General features: G+C 53.0%; 1 long non-coding RNA gene across 1 annotated transcript in view; it reads right to left on the bottom strand.

Annotated features, from left to right (window-relative positions):
* Nucleotides 1–6,377: 6,377 nt before the first annotated feature.
* LOC103787987 (uncharacterized) overlaps nt 6,378–20,492 on the bottom strand; it is a 91,445-nt gene continuing 77,330 nt past the window's right edge. The window contains exons 2-3 of the long non-coding RNA XR_013526640.1: nt 9,294–9,407; nt 6,378–8,217 (exon numbers count right to left, since the gene is read on the bottom strand). This is a non-coding gene — a long non-coding RNA (uncharacterized LOC103787987). The remainder of the gene's footprint in view (nt 8,218–9,293; nt 9,408–20,492) is intronic.

The following is a 20,492-nucleotide window of genomic DNA, read 5'->3' as shown; positions in this document are numbered from 1 at the left end:
GGAAAGCTGTCCTAAGCCAGTCTGGTTTCCTGACCCCACCATTCAGGTCTACTGAGTTAGACCATGTGGATCTACTAGGTGAAAGCCTTGGGCCTTAGACTGAGTAACCCCCATGCTCCTGGCAGGAGGCTGAACCCCAGGAATCACTCAACAGGCATGAGCCAACTGGGGCTTCCATGAATTGTCTGGCCAGGATGGAGCAGGACCACTGGGTCTCCCTATTTCTCCACAAGCCTCTTAGCCCATTTGGTGTTAAAATAAGAATGCCCAGTTAAATTTGAATTTCCAAACAAATAATGAATAACTTTTAGAATAAATATGTTCTATGCAATACTTACAACATGCTATACTAAAAACACTGTTTATCAGGAACACTACCCTCTAGGGGCTCATTCCCAGACAAATCCGTGCCAGGCCCAGCAAAAGACTGTGCCCAAGTCCAGATTCTCTGCTAACAGTTCTTTTTTGCCCAGGCTGGAGTACAACGGCATGATCTCGGTTCACTGCAACCTCTGCCTCCCAGGTTCAAGTGATTCTTCTGCCTCAGCCTTCCAAGGAGCTGGGACTACAGGCATGCACCACCACTCCCAGCTAATTTTTGAATTTTTAATAAAGATGGGGTTTCACCATATTGGCCAGGCTGGTCTCGAACTCCTAACCTCGTGATCCGCCTGCCTCAGCCTCCCAAAGTGCTGGGATTATAGGCGAGAGCCACCATGCCCAGCCTCTGTTGAGACTTCTACCTCTGCCCAGAGTCTGGCCCTGGAGAGGCACCATTCAGGGTAGGAAATGGGGCCAGGGAGGTTCCCAACAGCAGCTCATAGCCCCCATGGCCCACACCTCAAGCCATTCCTCATCCCTGGCTAGGTCTCAGATCCCCAGCTATAAAATAAGAGCTCAGGGTGGAACTCTTAACCCCATCATGGCTCAGAATTAGATTTAATAACACGACAGTCTTTACCACAGGAAAGAGGAATCTTTAACTTCCACTAGCATGAGAAGGATGTTTCCAGACCCAGAGGCCTCCACACTCAGCCCTACTGAAGCAGCAGGCATGTGCTGCCTCTATTCACTCAGCCCTGGAGCCCCCTCATGCAGCAGAAGCTCCCACAAACCAGCCCACCAGGGCTAGGTACCCACACACAGCAGCAGATGCACAGATGCACTCACTTGGGGAGCAGTGGGGCACAGAAGCCCTCATACACATGGGACCGAGAAGCATTCCCACGTGGTGCACACATGGGACACACGCCCCCCACATCCAGAGCATGCATGAATGCCCCACCCAGACACACACCCAGACAGGGTGCAGACTGCACGTGTTCACCCTCACACACTCAGCACACATACTCTCACACACAGTCCCGGAAGGTGACAGGAACACAGCCATCTCAGCTGCACCCCCAGCCACCCATCTGTGGTCCTCATCCTGTACCCTAAATGTCCAAGGTGTTCCTGGACTAAAGCTTCTCCCAACTGCCTCTGTAAGCTGCTGAGGGGGGAGGGGCAGGAGTGGGAAAGCCAGACAGTGCTTTTACATATCATCCTAAAGCCACAGATCACCTAAAGGATGGATTCTAGAAATCAAGATGTTAACTCGAACGGTGATGATGAGGATGACAATGACAGCAGCAAAAGCCACACTTGCCAGCATTCATCAAGCACAATCTATGCCCCAGCAACTATGCTAAATGCTCAACACACATTCCCTCACTCGACCCTCACAACAATCTATAAGGTAGGAACTGTTACTGTGGCCATTTATAGATGAGGAAGCTGAGGCTTGGAGGAGTTAAATGTCTCTGTGGAGATTCCAGCATCTGGCCCAGGACCAACTCCAGACCATAGCCTTACCTGCAAAGCCACATGGTAGGACCCAGGGATGTTCCAGCCCAGTCACAGTTCAGCAAGTGTACACAGGCTTGCGTGCGCGTGTGCGTGCACACACACACACACACACACACACACTCACTCACTCACTCACTCACCCTACTTGCAGGAGGGGCTACTTGGGCAACAATTTCCTTGTGGAAAGTGCTAAAAAGGTCTTGACTGGCAGAGAGGCTTCTGCTTATTCATTCTCCTCCAAGGCCAATCCTTTCCTGGTCAAGTGTGGACCCCTTATGCTCTTCTGCATAAGGCAGGTCTGTGAGATCTGGAGAGGGAGTCCCTCCAGGTCCCCTCGATAACCAGAGACCAGGTTATCTCTGAGAGAGCTGAGAGGGTCTCTGTGGGCTCACTTTCCCCTGCCCTCCATGTGGACCCCTGCCCCAGAGAACCAGAGCCAGGCCCCTTGTGGTACAAGAGGTATTCATACCAGGAGAGTACCATCTCCGCTCTGCAGCCGAGAGCCCTGCGTCACTCTAGCCCACCCCAGAAGGGCACAGAGACAGCCCCTGAAGAGCCCCCAGAGAGGCCCGTCTCAGGGTAAGTAGCCTCTGGGACATTCTTAACCCCAACCAAAGTGGGGCCACCCTGTGCAGCCTCCACCTCTGCATGGGCGCCTGGCTGACAGCTGCTCCCAGCTGGAAGTTCTTTACGCTCCCCCACACAGTCAGTCCCCAGGAGACGTGAAGGAAGCTTTGATGGAACCTATCAAAGCATTCTTGTTCTCACAGCTGTTTCCCGGAAGGGCAATTATAGCCACAATAACCCCACACATCTGGTGAAGGGGCCAAAAGCCGGTACTCTACCCTCAGCTCTGCTGGAGGGGTCCCGCCCATCAGCAGAGAGAAAATGACTTGTGCACATCTGAGACTCAGTTTTGGACCCTGGACCATTAGAACTGGAAGGGGCCAGCCATCCTATCCCCATTTTACAGATGACTAAACTGAGGCCAAGCCACTACCTGTTCCCAAAGAGCTCCCCACACAGAGCCCACTTCCCCACGAACTCTCTAGACAGACCCTGGCTCCTCCTCTAGCCCAGGTGGGCCTCCACTTAGACAGACACTGCCAGGCCCGGAAAGGGCATGGGAGGGACCTGGGACTGTGTCAGTCACTTGGAGGGAAGGCTCCTGTGCTGTCTCCTCTAGAGGGATGAATGTTGCTCCTGCCTGAGCCATTGCCTCTTCTTGGCCATTATATTTATACTTCAGTCTCTGACTGTATTTCAATCAGGATTTCTAACCTGGCACTGCTGGAATATTGGGCTGGGGGCGGGCTGGCCTGTGCACTGCAGGATGTGACAGCATCTGTGACCTCCACCCACTAGATGCCAGTAGCTCTGCCCCCTCCCCAAGTTGTGACAATCAAAATTATCTCTAGACATTGACAAATGTCCCCTGGGGCAAAACTGTGCCCAGTTGACAATCACCGACTTAAATGAGCATGTAGGGACTGTCCCGTGGGTCTTCCCAGGGGTGCAAGGAAGGAGGTGGCATAGACCTTCCTTCCTGAGGCATGGAGCATCTAGGCAGATAGGATAAACGTACCTAGGACAAAGCAGTGTGTCTAGGAGATCCTTCAAAAGTCTAAGATCACAGAGACTGAGATCCAGCCAGGGAGGCTACCTGGAGGAGATGGAATTCCACTGGGGACTTATGTAGGCAGTTGGGGGAGGAAGGATTTTGAGGGGAAAGTCTCAAAAACAGTAAGCAGAGCCCAGGATGCGGGGTGACTGGGAGAGCTTCTGGGAGAGGACAGGAGGATGACCGCTGCTGGCTGGCTGGATTTTAGTCCGGGGTGTGTCTGTTTGCCCCAGCTGCCTTCCTTTTGGATCATGTCAGGGAGCCCAGGGAGCAGGGAAAACACTGAGGAAGAAGGAGGGAAGGGGGATTGTGGGGTGGGGGGATAAGGGCAGATCTGAGATCCCGGAGACCCAGTTAAGGGCTGGCTCCTCCCAGAATCCCCAGCACCCAACACAGAACCAGGCTAAGGTCGAACTGAGATGATTGATGAAGCCACTGACTGAGAAAAGGTCCGACGCAGGAGGAAGGCGCCTGGGCTCCAGAGGGCTAGAAGCTCCTCCATTGATGCCAGCGGGGGCCCAGCCCAAGGGCCAGTCAGGGACCTGACTAGCCCGCACTGGCCTGACTTCTTAGGGTCTGTCTTTGCCCATTGTCCCCGTCCCGCCCCCCACCCCCACACTCCCGTAATCGAGGGGTGGCTGCTGGTTTTTGGAGCGGACTACCGGCTCCCTGGCAGGCTGTTGACCTTCCTCCGCAAAAGGATTTCAGCAGATTTCTCAGAGCAGAATGATGTGCTCCTGGACCTAGGGAACTCCCTTCTCAGACAAAAGTCCTGGTTCCCCACGTCCCATCTGGGCTCCCTGAGGCCTGGGTACAAGTCCCTCCTCCGTTGGGGCTCCTGAGGCCTGGGTACGCGTCCCTCCCGATGGGGCTCCCTGAGGCCTGGGTACGCGTCCCTCCTCGATGGGGCTCCCTGAGGGCAGGGCTGCTCCTACCCCGTGGTCCCTGCAGGGGAAATGCCCTGTGGGCTGGTGCTGCCCACAGGGAGCTTCTGGGCCAGCTCGCCAGCAGGGGGCGCTGTGGACTCAGACACACGGCTCTGGCCAAGGATGGGAGGCAGCTTGGATGGGTGGCGAGGTCTCCCTGCAGCTCCTCCTGTCACATCCCCCGCCCCAGCCAGACTCGCCTGCCTGCCACACAGCGAGGTCTCCACCTCATCACAACTTCCCTGCCCAGCCCCATTGTTCTCCCAGTCCTCTGGCTGAGGAAGCAAGAGAAGCAATTTTTGTCCCCATTTTGCAGACAAGGAGACTGAGGTCATTTAGATGCCAGAAGAAAGGCAGAAGGGCAGCAGCAGGACGGAGTGGAAAGCATCTGGGCTTTGGAGCTAGAAGCCACTGGTGTGCTCTGTGCCACCTCAGTGGCTCAGTCACCCTGTGGTTGCAGCAACCTTTGGGGCCTTATTGAGCAAAGCCCTGTAGTTGCAGCCAGGGAGAGGAGTGTGGCAGCCCACACTGTCCCGGGCTGAGAACGAGTCTCACACTGGACCTGCAGCTGGTGAGGACAGCACGAGGTCCTCAGAGGAAGTGCTGCAGAGGGGAAGAGGCGGCCTTGCCCAAGCCCTCGTCTGGGTGGGGAGAGCAGACGGCCAGAAAGGGGAAGAACAGGAACACTGTGCTGGAGAGCCCTGGTCTCTCTGCACGGTCTCCCAGGTCCTGGCAATTCATCACAACAGCAGGTGCCACACAGGTGCCCTGTGCCACCCCTCACGGAGTGCCAGGCCCAACCATCCATCCTGGGAGGCAGGTTGTGTTACCCTCCCATGTGGCAGATAATGAAAGGAAGGCCAAGCAAGAGACAGTCACTTGTCTTAGGTCCCCGGTGGGAAGTGGGTAAAATGAAATACCCACACTCCGGTCTGCCTGGCAAGTAGCCACCACGTGGGGTTGGTAAGCTGCAGTCTAGGTAGAGAGAAGAGGGCCCTGTCTGTGGCCAGGGTTGGGGCTGAGTCTGTAGCTGGGGAGGCGCCCAGCAGCCTGAGCACAGGTCACAAGGCAGTTAGGCCCAGCTGTTTCCTGATGCACAGGATCTGTGTCTAGCAGGGTCGGAGCATGAAGCTGGAGGGGCCAGCAGGAGTCACCAAGAGGGGAGGGCACCACAGCATCAGAAAAGAGTCCCCAGCAGCAGTGTGAGGATGGCCTTGAAGGTCTGATTGGCTCTACTGCCGTTCTTAAGGAAAGAGATGAGGATCTAAATTACTAGAGAAACTGAGGGGTTGGGAGGAACAGGGAAGAGGGGATGAAGCCTTAAGACACCAAAGCATTAGAACCCACCAGAGAAGAGGGTCAATGAGACACCCTGGACAGAAGGCAGTGGTCAGAGGTGGCTCAGCCTCTGGTGTGGGTGATGGGATGCATAACTATGAGCTAAGATGTGGCATTCAAATGGAGGAATGGGCCAGTGAGAGAAAGACAAACTCAGTTTAGGATAAATGAGTGTAAGGTATGTATGGGCTATGGAAGTAGAAGGGAACTTTGGGCTCAGAGTTAAAAAGGGAAAACAGGTCAGGCCAGGCATGGCGGTTCTTTGGGAGGCTGAGGCAGGAGGATCACCTGAGGGTAGGAGTTCAAGACCAGCCTGGCCAACGTGGTAAAACCCCATCTCTACTAAAAATACAAAATTAGCTAGGCATGGTGGTGCACACCTGTAATCCCAGCTACTCAGGAGACTGAGGCACAAGAATAACTTGAACCCGGGAGGCAGAGCCAAGATCGCACCACTGTACTCTGGTCTGGATGACAGAGTAAGACTCTGTCTCAAAAAAAAAAAAAAAAAAAGAGGGATAAGGGCGCAAACTAGAGCTGAAGTTGGGCTGCACTCTCCCACTGAGGGAAGCAACCAGGGTTGACTAGAATTTGAGCTTAGTCCGCAATCAAGGAGGGAAGTACAACAGTAAGAACACCCATTAATTCTGGTTAGGTTTTATTCCAGGAGCCAAGGGTCTGAGCAGACTACAAGCCAAGTGCAACAGAGGTGCCAATCACTGTCAAGGTGTGCACTTCACTAGAAGCATTAATAAGAACTCAACTCAGGACTTAAAGGGAGCCTAACAGAGCTGAGGCCAGATGTTGTCCACAGACCTTAAATCATTGAGGTGGGGTCTCTTTTTTGCAATTTTCCCTCTCCCCTTTCCCTTCTCTACAGGGCCCCAGCCTCTCAGTACACTTTCACACTTAATATCTCAATAGCTCCTCTACTCAACAGGCGAAGAAACATCTGTCCGCTGAGAGTGGTGTGTTTGGGGACGAGCCCAGGGTTTCTCTGACCTCTCTCTGGAGCCCCCCACTCCAGAAGGTTAGAACAGCATTCTACAGCATTCCAGCATGTGGAGGCAGCAGCAGCGTCTATGTGCAGAGTGGCGGGGCCAACCTCTGATCCCCTTCCCATGGGAAGAATGAGGGGGGTACCCGCCCTCCCCAGGGGTGCTCTCTGTACCAGGACTCAGCTCACAGGGTGATCAGCATGACATCAATGTTGGGGTTTTGGGGTTTCAGTTTTTTTCTTTTTCCTTCTAAGGAACAATTTGTTTTGGTCAAATAACTAGAGTAAAGGTGACTGGTGTTTAGACAACTCTTTCCCCAGCCTCTGGCAGTGCCACTGGAGGAAGTGTCCCCTGAGGGTCATAGAGGAAGCTGTCTGGCAGCTCCGAGGGTTGCCCCTTGTCCCTGCCCAGCCCCACCCACTTCCCCTCACTGCCTCCCTCGAATGCCAGGCTTGGGCAGCTTCCCATCACAGATGGAGGTCCAGCCCAGGAGGTCTGTGCTCAGCCCCTCCCTGGGCTCTCTCAGCCTCCCGGCTCTGCTGTCCGGCTCCAATGGTGGGGAAGGGGTAGAGTAGGACAGTTCAGGGAGAGGAATGAATTCCCTCCCTCATCCTACTGGGATGCAGAGGCAGAGACCTGGCTGAAATGGAAACACATGCGTCTCTGGTCACTTCTGTCACTGCTCTACTGACCCTACCCATGTGCCACTGGGACTGCAGGTTGGCACTGGGAGGGGTCAAGGTGAAGGGAGGCAAGAGGGAATGCTAGGCTGTGATGGGGAAGGGCTGGCCTGGGCTCCCAGGAGGCGAGGGGCTGAGTTCCAGGGCATGGTGGCCCAGTAACAGAGGTGGGCAGAAGGCCAGCAAGGCTGCCCCATCTGAGCCTATCATAGAAGCTCAGAGGCAGGGGCCCATGCTAGACAGAACTGAGGCGGGACTTGGGGGTATGACACCAGGATACACTTGGACACATAGCAGGGCAAGCAGCTTGGCCTCCATGAAGGCCTCTGTCTGACAGGACCCCCTCTGCACAAGGAGAGAGGGGATGAGCACGGAGCGGGGCCGTCATGTGCTTCCCAGGACTTCACAGCAAAGAGCACCTCCTGAGAGGTAAACTGAGGCCCCTTCGTGCAAAGCAAGAAACCAGGCCACACCCCTTGGGGCTAAAGGCCAAGGAACTGAAGGTCCCAATTTACCTGCCCTGCTAGTTTCTGGCAAGAGACCTCCACCGCCTTCCCTTCCAGGATACGCCAGGCTGCAGGCTACAGTGCCGAGAAGGAGAAGACGGAGGCGGTGGTGATGTCAGCCGAGGAATTAAGTAAGCGGGGAGCTGATAACATCGTCCAGCCAGGCTCGCTGTGGGCAGGGTGACTCACTGAAGGCGGCCCGAGATCACCAGGTGACTGTTGTTGTGCCCAGCCTTTGGGGCCAGGGAGGAGGAAGGGGGCCGGGCTGACGGAGCTGTGACAAGTTCCTCACCGAGGCCCCTGTGCAGGGAAGAGACTTCAGTACACGGTGTCCTTCACCTCCCAGCCGGGGCTGGTTCAGGAAACAGCCCTCCCTCCGCCTGCTGCGATTATCTTTGTCCACAGTGTTTGATGTGTGTTTGTGGGGTGTGTCGGGTGATTTTCCTGCCCACAGCTCTCTGGGCGCTCCAGGTACTAGCAATTGCTCGCAGCACAGCAATCACCCCCTCCCTGGTTGGACAACTGTCTGTGGAGACAACACCGGATGGCAAGCTGCTAACCGCAACCACGTGGCATCCTCACACAGGGAACAGCCTGTTCCTCCCGCTACAGGCACCTACAGATGTGCCCCACTCACAGCTCATGTCTCCCTCGGTCCCTGTTGACGGCATGGTCCTTTCCCACCCCCAGGGACACCATGGACGGTTGTCCAGGTTGAGAACTGTCCAACTGCAGGGGGCACCATTCACTTGGCAGTCTGTGCCGGACGCTATGGCTGTCCACACTGGCCCTGCCCCTTCCCTTTTGTAAATTGCTTCTCGGTTTCCTCCTCCACCAGAATCATCACACCAAAAACTTTCCCCCATGTATGCTTGCTTCTTGATCACCTGACACTCTCGTTCATTCATTCAATCCACAAAAAATTGTTGAGTTTGTACAAGGTACTATTCTAGGCAAGGGAACAAGACAGACCCTCCCTGAGCTCATGGAGTTCACATTCTAGCATGGGGGGAAAACAATGAATCAATAATTGGATACATAAAACTGCCAGTGATGGTAAGTGCCACAAAGAAAGCTAAAGCCAGCCCAGGGTAGAGGGTGACAGTGCCCTACTTCAATTAGGGCTTCCAGAAATGCTCCTCTCTGGGGAGGTGGCCTCTGAGTGGAGACCTGGAGGCAGCGAAGGAGGAAGGCTTCCCGGCAGAGCCATTCCCATCGGCACCCAGTGCCAAAAGAAGGTTCTGTAAGCCATCCTGTTTCTGCCAGGAGCCTGTGGCGTGGCCTGGGGCGCTCAATTCCCAGCGCTGGGTGTCCATTTCCTCCTTGACAAACAAGAGGCCTCATTGCACAGTCTCTTTCAGCACAAATCCACTCACCTGTCGGCTGGAGGAACCTCATGACGGAAATCTGGGTGGGAAGGCCAACTCAGCCACCCGCAAGCTGTGTCATCTCAAGCAGGCTATTCAGCCTCTCTGAGCCAGTTTGCTTTCCTGTAAAATGTCAGGGAATTGTGGAGGATTAAATGAGGTTGTGGAACCTGAAACCACCTGGCACATAATAGGTGTTTTCACCTAGAAACATGGATGTTTCCTAGGGCTGCGGCCGGGTGAGGTGGAGCAAGGTAGGGCCTGGAGTTGGGGGTGCGGTGAGGAGGTGTGGGTAAATGGCTTTCACGGGGGAGCCTGGAGAGGGCAATGCTGACCCTGAGATGCACAGCTCTGGTGGCTGCTCCGGTCTGCAGTGACAGAGCCCAGGAGCTGCCCCAGACTGGGATAGTGCCTCTACTTACCCAGGACCTGTGTGCTCCCCACTGACAGCAGCCGGGGGGGCAGGAAGGGAGCTGCAGTAGGGCCCCCAAGAACTGTCACTCCGTGGCCTGGCTTTCAACTTCCTCTGGGGCCCGAGCTACTCGTTCAATCTCTCTTCCTTCCTCCTTCACTCAGCTGTTTGTAGTGAGGGCCAGCCACCCTCAGACTCCAGCTATGGTGCTCCCTCTCAGCTCCCAGAGCCTAAGGCAAGGAGGTGGAACGTAAACCAGAGCCCACCCTGGTCAAATGTCTTTCCCAACACCTGATGTGAGTTTAGGTGCTTAGACGCTACCCTGCCGGGAGCCCGAAGGAGCATGCAGGTGCTGAGCAGGTGCGGGGTTCGGGCAATCACAGCAACAGCAGGAATGATAACCAGGCTTCTTGGCTGCCATGGGCCAGGCACATCACATCTAACACCTCGCTTAACATTCATCCTGAGATGTGAGCGTTTTTATCCCCTTTCATACTTGAGGAAACTGAGGATCCAGAAAGTAGGGGTTATGGAGCCAGGGCGGCAGGGTTCATGGGCCTACTTCCCACCAGAGAGGAGCCTTGCAAGGCAGAGGGGAACTGGAGAAGCAGAGTGGAAAGGGTCTGGTGGGTGAACCAGCCTGAGGCTGGGGAAGGGCCTTGCAGGGGACTGCTGTTTCACAGATGCCTGCAGGCCCAGGTGTGGGGTCCCCAGCCCCACCACCCCAGCCCAGCCCACAGCTGCTGTGTCACAGCCCCTGGAGTGGCTAAGGACTCTGAGTCTCCAACAAGCTCCCAGGTGACCTGGAAGCAGCTGGCTCGGTCTGAGAGGCCGGAGCTGGGCTGTAAAGCCCTGACAAAGCCATTTCTCAGATCCCCCGACTCTGAGCCAGGAAATGATCATCATGGCAGCTAATATTTATGGACAACTTTCCTGCACATTAGGGGCTGTGTAAGCACTTTGCATATATGAACCTACTTAACCCTCACAATAGTTCTGTGAGGGAGGGAACCTGGGCTCGGAGAGGCTAAGTGACTTGCCAATCATGCAGAGCTGGCATTGAACCTGAACATCTGGCTCAAGGCCTCACTCATCTCCCCACAAAGCAGGATGCCTGGAGTAGGGAAGGTAGCAGGGCAGGACCTCGAGCACTGGGTCCAAGTGCAGGGCTGGACCTGGCAGGCCCTGGGCGGCAGCAGGTTTCTGAGCAGGGGCCCAGCAGGTTCCCCGGGACTGGCCACATGGTGTGTGCATAAGGGAGCCCTGAGCAGACAAGGTTGACACCACTAAGGGCTGAACGTGGAACCTGTTCCTCAGGGATGTGGTTTTGACATGAGAAGGCAAAAGAAATAACGCTTCCCTCAAAGCACAGAACTGACAAACAAAGCTGGGCACCCATGCATCAGGCACAAACACTAAAGGTGGAAGTTCAGATGCTAGGAAGGGCGCCCACACCACTTCCTCTGCCTCCCCTCTCTCCCTGCAGCAGGGCCTAGTACAGATAGGTGCACAGCTCCTGGGCCTGAGGTCCAAGAACAGCCAGCCTGGGGAACCACCTGTCTGTCCACATGTGTGGGCAAGGGGGTCTGGGAGAAGGGGCCTCTGTGTGCTTGCTTGCAGGGTGTACCTGTCTCCACCCCACCCCCTGCTGCAGCCCAGAGGACAGATGCCCTAACTCTAACCTGTACCTCTGGGGCCTCAAAACCACAGGCACGTCAGCTGCGTGTGCAGAGGATGAGGTAGGAGGTGGGGCCACGGATGCAGGGTACGCAGGTGTGCACCAACATGCGTGTGCAGGGAGGGCACTCCACCCCAGGGAGGGGGCAGGTGGGGTAGAGGGGTCCAGAGATCCAGTGGCTACCCGGCTCCTCTCCCTCGCCTGCCCCTGCCCCAGTCTGAGGAGCAGCCATGGCTTTGAGGACCCCCTTCCTCCCTCAGGCTTCTCTCTGCTCTCAGCTCCAGTGCCAGAGACAACCAAAGGAAATGTCTATGGAGCACCTAAAATGGCCTGGCAAGTTCTGGGCATCAGTGAGAAAAGGAAAGATTCCTGCCCTCAGCTGGGCATGGTGGCTAAAACCTGTAATCCCAGCACTTTGGGAGGCCAAGGCGGGCAGATAACCTGAGGTCAGGAGTTTGAGACCAGCCTGGCCATCTCTACTAAAAATGCAAAAATTAGCAGGTTGTGGTGGCATCCACCTGTAATCCCAGCTATTCGGGAGGCTGAAGCAGAAGAATCGCTTGAACCTGGGAGGCAGAGGTTGCAGTGAGCCGAGATCGCACCATTGCACTCCAGCCTGGGCAACAAGAGGGAAACTCCGTCTCAAAAGAAAAAAAGATTTCTGCCCTCATGGGTCCTCATATTTTGTTGGGGAGTTGCAATAGACTAAATAGAATAAATACATAGAATAATGCAATAGAATAAATACATTCCTTTCTTCCTCTTTTTTTAATGTTTTAACTTTATTTATTTATTTTTTTAAGATAGGGTCTTCCTCTGTGGCCCCGGAGTACAGTGACCAATCAGCTCACTGCAGCCTCAAACTCGCATTGTCAAGTGATTCTCCCTACCTGAACCTCCAAGTAGCTGGGACTACAGGTATGTACCACCACACCTGGCTAATTTTCTTTTTCTTTTTTGTAGGGATGGGTCTTGCTGTTGATTCCAGGCTGGCCTCAAGGGATCCTCCTACCTCAGCTTCCCAAAGTGCTGGGATCACAGATGTGAGCCACTGCACCTGGCCTTACAGTCTATCATCCTTATGTAGGCAGTGGGTTCTATAGAAAGAAAGAGGAAGCAGATGGAGGGGTACAAGGCGGGGAGATGAAGAGTGCAGGAAGGTGAGGGGCATGCACTCACACAGGTCACAGCAGGAAGCTGGGTGCCCCAGGTAGGCCTCATAGAGAGGCCAGCATTTCAACAGGTGCTTAGAGAAGGAAGAGCCAAGCAGAGTCTGAGGGAAAACATTTCAGGCAGAGGAAACAGCTAGAACACAGGCCCTGAGGCTGTTGCCTGGCCAGGAGGAGGGAAGGGCAGGCTGTGGGGGCGGGAACTCAACTGACCTGTGCCTCCAGGATCTCCAGTGTGGACCAGGAAAGGATGGCTGGCTCCGGGCCAGGCTGAAATGATTCTCTAGTTTGTCAGGCAACTCCACTAACAGCAAAGGCCTGATTTCCAGAGGATTAAAGAGAAAGGACCCTGTAGTACCTACAGGAGGGGCCAAAGGGTTCACAGAGGAACCAGTACCCTGGGAGGAAGAAGGGGATGGACAAGGAGAGGGGTTTACAGCAGAAGGAGCCCTGCTCTGGGGCCCAGCCTTGGGGTGGGTGCAGGGGAGGGAGCAAAGGATGGGACCAGCACCCTGAGGCCCACAGGTCTCTCTAGGGGGGTATGTCTCTGCATTCCCAGGGCCCCCATTAGCTCACCCTGGGAGCTCACTGAGAGAGTGCAGTGTAGAGTACCATCCTCCAGCCTAGAGACTCAGCTGCCACCCACAGGGAGGAAGAGAGCTGGGTGCAGCCACCTCTGTGCACCTGCCTCTGCCTGCTGGAGGCCACCAGGCCTACCTACTAGACCCTACTGAGGCTGGTGCCCCTAATTCCCCAAAGCACCATTAAACAACACACATGGGAGCTGGGGGAGGTGATCCCAGGAGGTCTAGCCTGATGGTTGAACTTGGGCAGGGATGTGCACCTGCATGCCCACCTTGCCCTGTAGCATGTGGCAGCTGGCATTCTAGGAGGTAGATCCACTCGAAAGCAGAGCTGTGGAGTGTGTGGTTATGATGGAGGGGGTGGTGGGAGGTCAGCAGGAAGGGCTTCTTATGGCCTAGTAAGGTGGCTTCTTGGAGAAGTGGGCTTGACCTGAACCTTTCAGGTTGGGAGCAAATTTGAAAGAGGAGAGAGGAGAGAGGATACCTCCATGTGGTCATACATTTGCACACAGATTTACACTCATACACACACCCAGTCCCCTAAGCCTCCCATCCATAGGTGCTCACAGCCAGCAACACCCACATACATGTGGCACCAGAAACATACAGGCCACTTAGAAATGGGCTCGGGAGGCGTGGTGGCTCACGTCTGTAATCCCAGCACTTTGGGAGGCTGAGGTGGGTGAACTACGAGGTCAGGAGATTGAGAGCATCCTGGCTAACATGGTGAAACCCTGTCTCTACTAAAAATACAAAAACTAACTGAACTTGGAGGCACGGGCCTGTAATTTCAGCTACTCAGGAGGCTGAGGCAGGAGAATTGTTCGAATCTGGGGGGGACAGAGGTTGCAGTGAGCCGAGATGGCACCATTCCACCGCGGCCTGGGCGACAGAGCAGGACTTCATCTCAAAAAAAACAAATAAAAAAGAAATGGGCTCAGTGGAAGGCGAAGATATGTCTGCAAAGCATCAGAAGAGCAGAACCTGAAAGGTGGCAGTGGGGGGCGTGGAGATGGGGTGACAACAGATATGGAGCTGTAGAGAAGGGCAAAATAGACACACCCACGTGCAGACCACACATCCGTTACAGTCAGCTTCAGGCAGACCCTGCAACCTTCCTGCCTTCGGAAAGACCATTTAGTAACTACATGATACAGTGCACATCATCCAGGCTCATCAAGGTTTGATGTTGTCTTCTGTACCGTGAGGATTTGATAACTCCTACTTGCCGTGCCAAATTGATTTCCTGTGATTTGACAGGAAAGTCCTGTCTGTATAACTTCAGAGCACTGTTCAGAGTTCAGCCCCTGCTCCCATGTCCAGTGGGATGCCCCTGGCCAAGCCACCCTCCCACCAGTCTCCCTGCCTCTTCTTACGCATACTATGGTCTTTGGCCTGCAGCCACTGCTCTCCGCCTCCACGCTGGCCTCTGTGATTTTATCTTATTCATAGTAAAAGACAAAGTCCTTGGGGCAGGGGGAGCTTCCTGATCTGTCCTCCCTGATTCCCTTATCTCTCCCCTTCTTTTCTCTTCCAGCCACCTGGGACCCCTCACTGCCCATCACTCACCTGAGACATTCTTCCCTCTCAGGGCCTCATGCTTCCCTCTCAGGGCCTTCGTACTGGCTGTTCCTCTGCCTTGAACATCCCCAGGCCTCCTCCTTTAGGATTTATCAAAGGACTTCCTCTCAGTGAGGCCTTCCCAGGCCACCCTAGAAAACACCGGGCCCTCACCGCAGCATTCTCTATCCCCCATCCAATTTTTTATTCCTTCTCCTTGGCTTCTTTATTCCCCAACACAGTATATATTTTATTTGTTTGCTTCATTTCCTGTCTGTCTCTCTTATCAAAATGAACTCCACTGGGGCAGGGACTTTCGTCTGTGTTATTCTCAGCTGTGATGCCTGGCTCATGGGACTCAATAAAGGTGAAATGAATGAATGACTGAAATGAGACAGAAATCAGTAAGCATTTTTAAAGCACGATTAAGAAATAGAAAGGAACTGGGTGCAGTGGCTGACACCTGTAATCCCAGCACTTTGAGAGGCCGAGGTAGGTGGATCACCAGGAGTTCAGGACCAGCCTGGCTAACATGGTGAAACTCCATCTCTACTAAAACCACAAAATTAGTAGTTGCAGTGGACCACCTCCACCTGTACTCCTCCTCACTTTGAGAGGCTGAAGAGGGAGGATTGCTTGGGCCTAGGGGTTCGAGACCAGCTTGGGCAGCATAGCGAGACCCTGACTCTACAGAAAATTTAAAAATTAGCCAGGCATGTTTATGTGCACCTGTAGTGCTAGCTACTCGGCAGGCTGAGGCAGGAGGATCCCTTGAGTCCGAGAGTTTGAGGCAGCTGTGAGTTACGATCATACTACTGCATTCCAGGCCATGTGACAAAGTGAGACCCCGTCTCAACACACACACACACACACACACACACTTCCCTTCAACACTACGTAGAGAAAAAGTGAGCTGTCCCGCCAAGCCCTGCCCAAATGTTAGAGCCGTGAGCAATAACCAGCTGTTGTTTTGAGCCACTAGGTTTTGTGGTGGCTTGTCACACGGAAGTTGATGACTGATGTAATGGTTGAGATCACAAAGCTAGTAAAAGACCGGGCTGTGGTTGAACCCACATTGGTCTGAATCTCAAGTCCACACTCCTCTCTACCCCACCCACGTTTCCTTACAAAGCTTTCATACCGTTACTCCTTCTCTACTCCATGGTGAGTTGATAAGTTTAGGGTTAAGCTAGCGGGTAAAGGTTGCTTCACTGCAACAAATCAAAATTATTATTAGAACTTGGAAGAAGCCACATCTGGACTTGATGTGGGGATAGGAGGTTGGGGGACGGGTCAGTGTTGAGAACAGGCCCAGCCTCTGTCCAGGGTGAATCTGGGCCCAGCGGGGTACTGGGACATCTGTTTTCCATCCAGATTTGGAAAATAAAGCTGCTTTCCTCTGCCTACCCCATCCTCCACCTCTGCTGACCCTTCAGGAAATGGGAGTTGGAATGGGAGGCCCTCCCTCCCCTGATGGGAGCTCTCTGCCTGCTGACACTGGGACAAGACTCAGATTGCAGGGCTTCGGCTGCCTGTGCTTCTGCGCTCTCTCCCTCTTCCCCTCTCAACCAGCAGGGAAAGGAATTCTCAGGGCCCCCCTTAGTCAAGGAATCAGGTTTTCCCCCTTTAACTGATGGCTGTTGTTCCTGCTGCAGCTATTAGCATACCAAATTAATAAGGACGTTTTCGTGGCAGGAAACAGAACTTCTATTCAATTGGCTTAGACAAGAAGAAAAGTGTGTTATCTCACAGAACAAGAAGTCAGGGGAAGGGCAGTTTCAAGAGTGGTTAATCCTGCAGTTTAACAATCAAGGACTCAGGTTGTTTCCTATTTCTCTTACCCTCTGCCATTCTCAGCACACCACCTTGTCCTTGGTTAGGTCACCTCACAGTCACAAGATGACTGCCACAACCCCAGACATCACATCATCACCCAACGGTGTCCATAAGCAGCAAAAACAAGCAAATAGTAGGAAATATCCTTGTCTCCCATTTTAAGATTAAGAAAAACTTTTCTCAGAAGCCCCTAAGGGACTGTCCTTCACTCATCATTGGCCAGAATTGTGCCACATCTCTTGTCTGAGTCTAGCCTAAGCAAGGGAAATATTGCCACTAGTACCAACTCAGCAACAACCTTAAGCCCAGAAGGAGAAGGACAAATACCCACAGCACCGAGGCTCAGTGGGTGCTGAGGACAAGTAGTGGGACAGCCTGGTCAACATGGCGAAACCCTGTCTCTACTAAAAATACAATAGAGAAGGAGCGTCGGGTAGGCCCCAGACAGTGCGCCCTGCTACTCATCTGCTGGGACTGTGCTTCTTTACAAGTGGGGAGAGACAAAGGAGGATTGGTATTTACAAAGTGAGCCAGACCCCTAGATTTTATTACTAAACTACATTGCTTCACAAAGTACTTACGAGGATTGTATTTTACTTAAACAAAATACTCACGGGAAGCTCAGTCTCTGCCTCAATCCCAACCATTTCTTAGTATCTGTGGGGGACTGGTTTCAAAACCTCCATGGATGCCAAGCGTAGTCGCTCATGCCTGTAATCCCAGCACTTTGGGAGGCTGAGGTGGCAGATCTTTTGAGCTCAGGAGTTCAAGATCAGCCTGGCAACATGGGGAAACCCCAGCTCTACTAAAAATTTTAAAATTAGCCAGGCCTGGTGGCAGGCACCTGTAATTCCAGCTACTTGGGAGGGTAAGGCATGAGAATTGCTTGAACCCAGGACACAGAGGCTGCACTGAGCTGAGATCACACCATTGCACTCCAGCCTGGGTGACAAGAGCGAAACTCTGTCTCAAAACGAAACAAAACAAAACAAAAGACCTCCATGAATACCAAAATCCACAATATTCAAGTCTCCTATCTAAGATGGTGTAGTATTTGCATATAACCTGCATATATCCTTCTCCATATTTTAAAAAAAATATATTTATTTATTTAGAGACAGATTCTCACTCTTGTCACCAGGCTGGAGTGCCATAGTGTGATCTCAGCTCACTGCAACATCCGACTCCCAGGTTCAAGTGATTCTCCTGCCTCAGCCTCCAGAGTAGCTGGGATTACAGGAGTCTGCCACCACGCCCGGCTAATTTTTGTATTTTTAGCAGAGATGGGGTTTCACCATGTTGGCCAGGCTGATCTTGAACTCCTGACCTCAGCTGATCTGCCCGCCTCGGCCTCCCAAAGTGCTGGGATTACAGGCGTGAGCCACTGTACCTGGCCCTTCCTCTGTATTTTAAATCATTTCTTGATTACTTTAAATGCCTAATATAATGTAAATGCTATGTACATAGTTGTTACCATATATAAGTGTACATACTATATTGTTCAGGGAATAATGACAACAACAAAAAGTCTATGTATTCAGCACGGATGCAACTTTTTTTCAAAACCTGTTTTTTTGAGACAGGGTCTCTCTCTGTCTCCCAGGGTGGAGTACTGTGGTGTGATCTTGGCTCACTGCAGCCTCTGCCTTCCAGGTTCAGGTAATCCTCCCGCCTCAGCCTCCCAAGTAGCTTGAACGACAGATATGCACCACCATACTCAGCTAATTTATTTTTGTATTTTTAGTGGAGAAGGGGTTTCATCATGTTTCCCAGGCTGGTCTCAAACTCCTGCCCTCAAGCCATCTGCCTGTCTCGGCCTCCTCATTTTTTTTTCCCGATTATTATTTATTTATTATTTTGAAACAAAGTCTCACTCTGATGACCAGGTTGGAGTGCAGTGGCATGATCTTTGCTCACTGCAACCTCCACCTCCTGGGTTCAAGCGATTCTCCTGACTCAGCCTCCTGAGTACCTTGGATCATAGGCATGCACCATCATACTCAGATAATTTTTGTATTTTTAGTAGAGATGAGGTTTCACCATGTTGGCCCTTCTGGTCTTGAACTCCTGGCCTCAAGGAATCCGCCTGCCTCAGCCTCCCAAAGTGCTGAGATTACAGGCATGAGCCACCATGCCTGGCCTTCGAATGTTTTTAATAGCAGTTGGTTGAATCTACAGATGAGGAACTCACAGACACTGAGGGCTGATTATATAAAAACCTAGGGGGTGAGGCAGAAACTTTACTTCCTAATCTGAGCACCTATTGAGGTTGTTGTGAATATCAGTGTCAGACTTAGACAGACTCAGGTCTGAATTCTGACGGGGTCCCTTTCTGCTTTTCTAATCTTGTTCAGGTTGTTTAGTCCTTCTGTAACACAATTTTCTTTGTAGGTAAAATGAGGGTAATACCCATCCCTGGATGTTTTATTAATCAATACATTGCCTGGCATATAGAAAAGGGTGAAAAAGGCCAGGCACGGTGGCTCACACCTATAATCCCAGCACTTTGGGAGGCCTAGGCAGGCGGATCACCTGAGGTCAGGAGTTGGAGACCAGCCTGGTCAACATGGTGAAACCCTGTCTCTACTAAAAATACAAAAAAAATTGCTGGGTGTGGTGGTGCATGCCTGTAGTCCCAGCTACTTGGGAGGCTGAGGCAGAAGAATCTCTTGAACCTGGGAGGTGAAGGTTGCAATGAGCCGAGACTATACGACTGCACTCCAGCCTGGTGACAGAGTAAGACTCCCTCTAATAAGAGGGAGGGGAGGGGAAGGGAGGAATATTTTAAGCATGTGGAACCATGTGACCCAACCTGGCTATCTCCTCTTGCAATGCCACCTTCCTCTCCTTCCTGAGTCCATCTCCTCTTCCCACCCAATCCTTAGTCCCCAGCTCTAGGCTCTCCCCTCTTAGATCCCTCCTACCCCTTACCCACAGTACTCCTTGTCTGGGTTTCTTCACCTAGCATCTAGACAGGGTGTTCCATCCACATTGCAGAAAACGCAACGAGATTCCTCCACGGCTGCCCAAGCCTCAGAATCACTGCTCATCAAGTCCAGATATGTCCACACTCCCAGGACCCCCTTCCTTGCCATCCCCATGAATACTGACTACTTTTTTTTTTTTTTTTTTCTTTTTGGAGATGGAATTTCACTCTTGTTACCCAGGCTGGAGTGCAATGGCACAATCTCAGCTCACTGCAACCTCCGCCTCCTGGGTTCAGGCACTTCTCATCCCTCAGCCTCCTGAGTAGCTGGGACTACAGGCACGCGCCACCAAATCCAGCTAATTTTTTGTATTTTCAGTAGAGACGGGGTTTCACCATGTTGACCAGGATGGTCTCGATCTCTTGACCTCGTGATCCACCCGCCTCAGCCTCCCAAAGTGCTGGGATTACAGGCGTGAGCCACCGCTCCCGGCCGGATACTGACTTCTTTGTACCTAATGGTCAGGGTTCTTGGTTGCAAGCAACAGAGAACTAACTCATGGACTTCTCGGCCTGGCTGGAGAGCCAGGCTGACAGCAACCAGGGAGGACTGGATGGCAGCCAAAACCCCAGCCCAGATCATACCTTGAGGACAGACCAGAGAGGACAACTGAGTTACTGACCTGAGGACTGGTCCTGCAGCCCCACTGCCCTAGCAACTCCCTCCTGCTCCTGCTCCTGCTGCTGCCTCCCCTTGGGGCAGGTGCATGCACTCCATCTCTGCTTCTTTATATCCTCTGCTTAAGAGTCAGGGTTGCTGAATGCATGTATCTGATTGGCTGAGCCAGGTCACAAGCCTGGGAAAGTGAGGCCTCGTGCCTTGAGTCTGCCTCTGGGTGAGACTCACAAGGCCAGGAAGGTTCCAGACAGAGGCCAGAGAGTCTGGGAAAAATAAAGGTGGGCTGGGCGTGGTGGCTCATGCCTGTAATCCCAGCACTTTGGCAGGCTGAGGCGAGAGTATTACCTGAAGTCAGGAGTTCGAG

This window comes from Callithrix jacchus, chromosome 14, assembly GCF_049354715.1.
Source record: "Callithrix jacchus isolate 240 chromosome 14, calJac240_pri, whole genome shotgun sequence".
Classification (NCBI taxonomy): Eukaryota; Metazoa; Chordata; class Mammalia; order Primates; family Cebidae; genus Callithrix; species Callithrix jacchus.
Note: the sequence above shows the minus strand (reverse complement) of the source record. Positions and strands in the feature narration are given on the sequence as shown.